This window comes from Ptychodera flava, unplaced genomic scaffold (genome assembly GCF_041260155.1).
Source record: "Ptychodera flava strain L36383 unplaced genomic scaffold, AS_Pfla_20210202 Scaffold_88__1_contigs__length_448041_pilon, whole genome shotgun sequence".
Taxonomy (NCBI): Eukaryota; Metazoa; Hemichordata; class Enteropneusta; family Ptychoderidae; genus Ptychodera; species Ptychodera flava.
The window spans coordinates 275,886-285,663 of record NW_027248410.1 but is presented as its reverse complement, the minus strand read 5'-3'; positions in this window follow the sequence as shown (position 1 = coordinate 285,663).

Genomic DNA, 9,778 nt, shown 5'->3' with positions numbered 1-9,778 from the left:
TATTTCTGAAATAGCCTGAAAGTAGTGCATGTTGTTGCCACGCTTCCTTCTCAAATTCCATAAATACTCCCAATTTTTAACCGTTTTCGTTCATTTGTTTATTATATAATTTACTTGGTGGCTAAACAAGTTTTCAAATATGTTGATTTTAGTCTAAATTCATTGAAAATTCAGTATTTAGAACTGTGTGCTGATGCAAAATATCTAGTAGTGATTGATGAGATACTTTGTGTTCCAAATTTAACGCTGATGTCATTTGTAGCAAGTATTGTAGTATATTATGAGTGAACTTACTTTTATCCTGCTTGAAACTTACGCTTTTTATCTTACTTATTTTTTTCGTTGGGTTGTAGCCTGTCAGGTTGGTGTATTAGTTAAAATAACATTTTAAATTTGATGTGCGCATGCATCTTTCCTTTAAAGATATGTGCTTTGTAGATGACATTAACGAGAGACATACAAAGACATATATATTCAGACTCTCATATTTTTTATGATTATCCGTTAATGTATAACGTAAGTGGACTTATTTTGAAGGGCAAGTCGTGAGAAAAAATTCACCATCAATACGATGGGAACTTATTTGGAATAATTGGATGGTGGTGTAATGCTTATTTGATCTGCAAATGAAAGCTCATCTTTCTTTTTAAGTTACACACTTGTTTATGAGTTATTTGTAATATCACAACATTCAGCTATAGGGCACCTGACATTTTTAAGAAATTTGATTAAGCTGAAAATATAATTATCCCAAATTAGTTCAAATCGTGTTCATCTTAGAAAATTTTATCTTCCTTTTATCTTTGTTATTATTGAAGTGTTAAGAAAAGTTAAGATTTTCACTTTTAATGCGCATATTACCGTGACAACTTATTAATTAGAAACCATATGTGAAGATGTTTGCCAGAATGCAATACTATATTATAACTAATAGAGGAGATTTGAGAATTTGATTGTGTCAAAATTGTCATTTTCAAATTTGACATTAGTTTCTTAACATTCTACTAGACTGTTGTGCAAGGTGTGTGACAGATTACTCTGGTACAAGCAAGTGTTATGTACACGTAGATTTGACAAAAGTCCATTTTGCTATTTCAGTACCAATATCAATCAGACATTGTCGTTTTTAGTTGGATACAATAACTGGTAATCTACCTTATGATTATGTAGTGGAATAAAAATATGCATATACATGAATGCAGTGTTGGAAAGCTTTAAGCATGAGTACTATTTCTAGTACGCATTTTGTACATCAGTGTAGAGTTACACAAGTCAACTGGCAAAAAGTGGCTGCGCTTGCTTGTTAGTCCCCACGGACACCGTCCGGGGGACTTATAGGTTTGGTCATGTCAGTGCGTCCGTCCGTGCGTAGTCCCCAAGGACACCGTCCGTGCACGCAGATATCTCAGAGATGCCTGGAGCGATTTCATTCAAACTTGGTACAAGGATTGCTTCATATGAAAAAATATGCACGTCGATTCCTTTTGTTATACGATCCAATATGGCCGCCGAGCGGCCATTTTATTATGATTTTTCATGTACAGAGCCATAAGTCAGACATGTTTCAACAAATTTTATTGAAAGGAGGCACCGTGGACCGGTGGTTAGGGTAATGGACTCACTATCGGAGGATGGTGAGTTCGAGACCCGGTTCAAGTCCAGGTAGATCCGGAGTAGCGGATTCACTGTCGGAGGACGGTGAATTCGAGACTGTAGCTCGGTGTTGTGCCCTTGAGCAAGGCACTTTACTCTCTGTGCTCCATTGGGTAGTGGGTTATGGGTACCTCATCCTGTAAATGTGCTAGCTCGTAGCGCCTGTTGGATGATGGAAAAAAAAGTTGGTTCATGGATCATTGACCTTTGTCGTACATATGCACGTCAATTAGATTCACGACATGATCCAATATGGCCGCATGACGGCCATTTTGTTACAATTTTTCATTTCCTTAGTCATTACTTAGGCATGTCTTGTCCTATTTTATTCAAAGTTGGTAAAATGACATATAGCTATGTCATACATATGCACATTTATTTGTTTTGTGATACGATGTAATATGGCTGCCATGCGGCCGTTTTTGTTACGATTTTTCCATGTACCGTGCCATAACTCAGGTATATCTCACCTAATTATATAAGTTGTATAAATACTTATATAAATATAAGTTGGTATAAGGACATTAACTCATGACATACATATGGATGTCACATTGTTTCAAGATATGATCTAACATGGCCGCATAGCAGCCATTTGGTCACAATTTGTCTTGTCCTTAGCCGTGACTCAGGCCCGTCTCAACTCATTTTATTCAAAGTTGGTACAAGGACATAGACCTATGTCATACATATGCACATTGATTTGTTTTTTTTGATATAATCCAATATTGCCTCCGTGCGGCCATTTTGTAACGATTTTTCACATACGGAGCTATAACTCAGGCATATGTCAACCGATGTTATTCAAAGTTTTTCAAAGTGTCACGATATGATCCAATACGGCCACATGGCGGCCAGTTTGTTATGTTTTTTGTGGGTTTGTTTTTGTTTTTTTTTTTTGGGGGGGGGGGCGAGAGCTATACCTCTGGCAAGTCTCAACCGATTTATTTTTTCAAAGTTGAACAGCAGGAAAACGATTTCCCTTTAGCCGAAAACCTGAAATTTTATGAATTTTCATTTTAAAAAAGTGAAAATATCAGTTAAATTATGAAGATGTTCAGATGTGGAGAAGTAATTTTTGGTTTTGTTGCCTTTGCATATTCCATTGCTGATATTTATGAGGAAAACATTAATTTTAAGGCATTTGGCAAGAAATCCCATACTTTCAAGTATGGTGAAAAAAGTCAAAACTGATCAATGGTGTAAACATTTTTACAAATTACAAATGTAAAACTGATAACTATTTGTTTAAAATTAAAATTCAAAAATTCCAAAGAAATGTTGATATCTGTACTCAATCACAGAAAAATTCACAACGAAAAAATCACAATGTGACATTTATGGTTTTTAAACCAATATTTTTGAGTGTTATCTTACACTTAATGGGTTTTGTACTGTAAAGCCTATAATTGTTGCATAAATAGCATCAATGGCAATTATGAAATAGATTTACAGGAATTTCCACTAAAATACATGGGACTTCTTTCTTTTATGTGGTCATTCAAAGTTAGTTCTCATACAAATCAAGAAATTTCTTGCAACAGACACAACCAACCATGCAAGAAATTTCTTATAAGGGACACACCCATCCATGCAAGAAATTTCTTGCAAGGGACACACCCATCCATGCAAGAATTCTTACAAGGGACGCACCCATCCATGCAAGAAATCCATGCAAGAAATTTCTTGCAAGGGACACACCCATCCATGCAAGAAATTTCTTGCAAGGGACACACCCATCCATGCAAGAAATTTCTTGCAAGGGACACACCCATCCATGCAAGAAATTTCTTGCAAGGAACACACCCACCCATGCAAGAAATTTCTTGCAAGGGACACACCCACCCATGCAAGAAATTTCTTGCAAGGGACACACCCATCCATGCAAGAAATTTCTTGCAAGGGACACACCTATCCATGCAAGAAATTTCTTGCAAGGGACACACCCATCCATGCAAGAAATTTCTTGCAAAGGACACACCCACCCATGCAAGAAATTTGTTGCAAGGGACACACTCATCCATGCAATAAATTTCGTGCAAAGGACACAAAAAGATACACTTCATAAGCAGAATATTAAAATAAAATCTTTTATTGTCTTGTTTATAATGAAACAATATCCTTCACAAGTTGAATGTAAACAGAAGTATATAGTAGCACTGTGGGGGTCTGGAATTATGCTTGATACATTTTTTATCAGAAAGGTTGCTAGAATTTGTCCCCAATGAAAAAAAATAACCTCAGATTTATTCTCTTGATTAAATTTCACTACAAATTGATATGAAATATACAACATATACCACAGGGTACAGGGACAGTGCCCTGGGTGGGGAGGAAGGTGTTTTTTGTGCAACGGTTTACCTTATTTGATTTTATTAATTTTGACTGTGATATTTCAAATAAAGAGTTCAACTCTACACCGTCTGACTGCTTTATTATTACCGACAAGTCCTTATCTCCTCTCCAACTTGTGTATACACCACTGTAATTGCTCCGAAAACATTACCAACTTGCTAATCCGCTGTCCGTATCAGCGGATTAAGTGATTGAGTCAACACCACAGCTGCCTCACACGCATTAAAATAAGGAAAGGGTTGAAGATCTCAGACACAGTGTCACAAAAAAACGCAAATCTGAGCAGATGTAGAAGTCAATCGGAATTTAACGACTATCAAAAGCATCGCTATACCGATGAACTGCTACATGCCGAAGTACACCGTCTAAAATGGTCATCTTGAGCCAGAAAACCAACCTACATTTTTGAGTCAGTCATGGTCCGATGTCATCCGTAAGAGCGGAAGTCGGAAGTAGAACCTTTTGACCTCAAACCTGTTTATTTCCAGTCCAGAAGTAAACATATTTCCCATTATGCGTTTGATGTTATATAATAATCGCAATCATACCAATCCATAGTCCAATAACACTAGGTCGGAATTCGTAAATGTAAAAGTAAAATGTAAAAGTTCGTACATCATGCTATGAGCACGCTACAAGACTGGTTTTAATCAATCCTACAAAATCAAAACAAGGATTCAATTTGTATCCTTTTTGACACAAAAAGTTGATAACGATGAGTTTGAGAACATAAACAAATCTTCTGAAAATTCTGCACAGAAAGAGCTGAAGGGTGAGGTATCACGTTTCTTGCCTCTCGCATCTGGCACATGCATCTACACAAACCTCCTTGGTCAATCGAGGTGATAGCTTCTTCAGCCATAGAAAAGGAGAAATATTTTCTTCTTGTAGCGAGGCTCGGACAGCATCAACCGAACGAACACCGCTGCAGGCAGCTCAATATAGATTGATGTATGTCAGTATTATACACTATCTGTATTATTCGATGCCACCATCGATGCATCGTCACCGTACATCTAGCGTCTATTGTAAACGTAGGACACCGTCATCGACTGTGACCGACTCGTTTGCCCGGTCTCCCCACTAATACATCAGCGACTATCCATACCAATGAAGTTCTCACCTACCGGTATTCCAAAAGAACCTCCACCATGTGCAAATCGTATCAGCAAAACATCGTGAATTGCGAGGAAACATGACTTAGACTTCCTAGTATTACCACCGGTATTACCAGGCTTGCGAATTTGCTTACATTTTCTTGCCTGTTCTCGTTTTAAAATGTTAGTGTGTTTTTCCCTTCCGCGTCCATTTCAAGCGTAAGTTATAGTATTTTCCTCAAAGACGGACAGCCCTCGTTTAAGGTACTGTTACTGTTACTGCAAGCATGCCTTTTCAACAAAAACGATTTCATGGTATTTGATACATCGTCTATGTATTCTATCAGTAAAAACGTCAGCGGCTGCGTTTAGGATGTTGCGCGGCACAACAGAGGGTCCACGCTGACTTTTATATATTTTCGCTGTATTACTATGCACTTTCCACCATTATCATTCTTCAAACATGCAACTCAAAGACGGCAGCACATAATATGAATGAACTAAAAGCATGGACTTAGCTTTTTAAAGTCCTAGGGTAGGAAAATGCAGTCAGGAACTTAATATATGTCATCAAAAATTTTGTAACGTAACGGTTGCTGTTCTCCTTCAGGCCGTTCAGATTTATTTTAATTTTTTCTGAGCTGTCTCTCCACATGGCTGTTGATATTGACTTTTTTTAACTTTTCTACATTTTCTCTCCTGATCGGTCGGACGGTAGCCTAGTTGATTTCATCACAGACAAGATTTCAGGTTTCCGATTTTTTCCCTATATTTTCTCTCCACAACCGATCGCGCCAGGTCGTGGCTGCCAGTGTAAAGTGTTGAATTTTCACAACATGTTTCTCAACGACCGTGGCTTTCAGGTATATTCGACTTCATTTTCTGTCCACGGCCGGTTGAGGTCGTGGCCGTAAAGTGTTAAATGGTTCCCGACATTTCAAGCTTTGAGTCTGACTTTTTCCCGGTAATTTTTCTCAACGATCGGTCGTGAGGTCGTGGCTGTAAAGTGTTGAATTTAGCCCGACATTTTCTCAATGATCAGTCATGAGGTCAAGAGGTTATGGCTTTCAGGCTTTGACTTTTTTCCTGGTAATTTTTCTCAACGACCGATCGTGAGGTCGTGGCTGTAAGTGTAAAGTGTTGAATTTTTGCCAACATTTGTCTACAAGACCGATCGCGAGGTTGTGGCTTTCAGGTTTTCGACTTTTTTCCAGTAATTTCTCTCATTGGCCGGTCACTAGGGAGCTCCTTTACCATTTATTTATGAATAATAAGTTGTTTACCTTCCTGTTTATTTACGAATTCATGAATATTTTAAGCGTCCACTAGTTTTACGGACGACATCGTGACACTGTGTCTGAGATCTTCAACCCTTTCCTTATTTTAATGCGTGTGGGACGGCTGTGGTGTTGACTCAATCACTTAATCCGCTGATACGGACAGCGGATTAGCAAGTTGGCAATGTTTTCAGATCAATTACAGTGGTGTATACACAAGTTGGAGAGGAGATAAGGACTTGTCGGTAATAATAAAGCAGTCAGACGGTGTGAGTTGAACTCTTTATTTGAAATATCACAGTCAAAATTAATAAAATGAAATAAGGTAAACCGTTGCACAAAAAACACCTTCCTCCCCACCCCAGGGGACTGTCCCCTGTACCCTATGCATATACACAAAATATACAACATTCCTACTGAAGCTTACCAGGCTACCCTTGTTAAACCAGGTTTAATAAAATAAAATAACATACTGTCTCACAATTCATCCTAGATAGGTTTAGGTCATAAACTAACAAAATGCCTAAAAAATACAAATGTGAGGGTTTCCCAACACTTTGAGCCAAAGATTTATCTCATAATACCCTCAGGGACTTTTATGCAAAATTACAAAACTATAAGACTAGCAGTTCTTGAGAACAAGTTACGTCTAAAAAATACAAATGTGGATATTTCAGCACAATTTGAAAAAAGTTCAACAACTGCCATCCCTGGGCATCTGTATACAAAATATCAAAACTGTCTGATGAGGGGTTTTGAAGTAAAGGATTTTTCATGATTTTCTGATTAGAAATGACAAAAATTTCTTAAAAATACAACTTTATCAGTTTCAACAAGATTGAGTGAAATCCCCCATAGGTACCTATACACTAATATTTAAGCTGTCTGACTGGTGGCTATGAAAGTGATTTTTTACAAAAAAAATAGAATTTTTGATCTAATTTGCATATTTTTGACGCAATCACAAAAAATCTGGAGATATTAAAATTATGCATCTACCTACCAAATATCAAGTCGGTAGGTGCTATGGTTCTCAAAATATTACAGTTGATTGACATCCTCACATACATACATACATACATACAGACAGACAGACTGACGCCGGACATTAGAGGATCCCATAAAGCTTCTACAGAATATAGTAGTCTATAGAAGCTAAAAATGACAATAATTTCCCCAAAACTACATTAGTAGCATTTTCAACATAATATTAGTAGGTTAGTACAGATTTTAAAGCAATAAATCCAAACAGTGGTTCCTGAGTTATTAATTTTTTGACCATTTTCACATTTCAAACTTATTGCTAATTAGAGTGATATATCCACAAATACTGCGTCAAATTTGATGAAACTTGATACAGATGTTGATCTCAGAGTGTTGTAAATACTGCATCAAACTTCATGAAATATGGTACCGGTGATAATCTGTCAGTGTTAGGATTTTATGCAAAAATGTTTGGCAACATCCTGTCGATTAATTACTAATTGACTCATTTAATGATCTTTTGTAACTAGGATGGTGGCCTAAATTGGTTTTATGTTTTCATCACCATGGAACTCATTCTTGGCCATTCAGCGCCATATATATCGCAGTATTTTATCACAGACCTAATTAATGAAGAGGACTCAACCCTCTTTTTTAGGACTTACATTTCAAGTACCCATTGATAGGCGGGGACTGCGTCATCAACGATGACTTTTTTCCAGGGTTATATTTAACACAATTGGAACTAATTTGGGATAATTGGATGGTGATTTTTTTACATTTGATCTGCAAATGTAAGCTTATCTGTTTGTTTTTTCTTTTTAAGTTACACATTTGTTTTACTGGTAATTTGTAATACCGCAGAATTCAGCTGTAGGGCGCCTAACATTTTTGGGAAATTTGAAAAATCTGAAAATCCAATTATCCCAAAGTAGTTACAATCGTGTTAGTTATATGTAAACAATGCCAGGTGGCCAAGTTTTTAGGGTCGTCATTTTACCGTACAAATATCATTCTTGATGTATAGTGTTATTCAAGTTACCTTTAAAGAGGGACGGGAGATAAAGGCACATGCAAGCGAGATATATTGAACGAATGAGCAAAGTCTAATTACGACACATTTATTGTCAAAGTCCATAGAAAGATCGTTATTCTACCAAGAAGTAATCCATTACAGTGAAATAGATTTAGCTCATAACACGAGATCACTTACTCAGAGCATTTGTATCAATCTCGCTTGTCTGTGTCTCAGATGATTTCAACTTTAGTATCATCAATTTTCCATACCTCATAAGTAATATTCCGCTCTCACCAGCTTATGGGGTTTACATTTCCCAGCTTATTCGATATGCTAGAGCATGCAGTTTATATGGTGATTTTGTAGGGAGACATGGCCATCTCTCTTACAAGCTGTTAAATCAAGGTTACACCAGAGCAAGACTTGTGTCTACATTCAAACGCTTTTTCTGCAGGTATCGCAATCCGGTAGATAAATACAATATCCCATAAGCAGGTGAGAGTTGAATATTACTGATGAGTTGTGGAAAATTGATTATACTAAAGTATAAATCATCTCTCTTGTCATATAGCCTAGTACCTATCTGACTTATAGATTGATATATGGCGGGTGCCACATGTGGGACAGGATGCGCTTACTATTTTCGAAACACCTGACATCACTTCTTGGTCTTCTGGCCAGAGGTCCATACATCTTTCTTTCATGAATTTGACTTTGTTTGTGTACAGTCAATTTACTGTCTGTTCTGTGCTGTTTTGTGTCTATGTTTACAACTGTTGTCTTACGAATTCTGACCTACTATCATTGGATTATTGATTGGTATGATTGCGATTATTTTTCTCAGAGCATCTACATCAATCTCGCTGTTTGATTTATGGCAAACCGAATGACAAGAATGACGCTCTCTCTATAAATTGCATTGCTTTAATCGAGTACAAGGCAAGGCAAGATGGTGAAACAGTATAATGGTTGCATTGGGTACCGATGGTAATACCCCGATTATCATCGACATGGCAGGGTTTGTTGCTGAAGAATGTTGACAGGTATATGAAGAATTCATCCTTAAGAGTGTATGGTCAATGCTGTAAGTATGCCATACACTTACCAATGGATGTGTAAACTACTATATACATGATATAAACTTGCTTCACTTACACTTGACGTCACTTATATTTACAATACCATAGCCTTGCAAAAAACAATACACTCGCCCTATATTTCCTTACACTTGTCATGTAAAGCATATAATGTAACTCGAATTAATTAAGCATTCGAGGTTATATAATAGTCGTGTATTGATAACTGTCTGTCACCTGACGAAGATCTTTTTGAATCTCAGAAAATCCACAATATATATATATATATATATATATATATATATATATATATATATA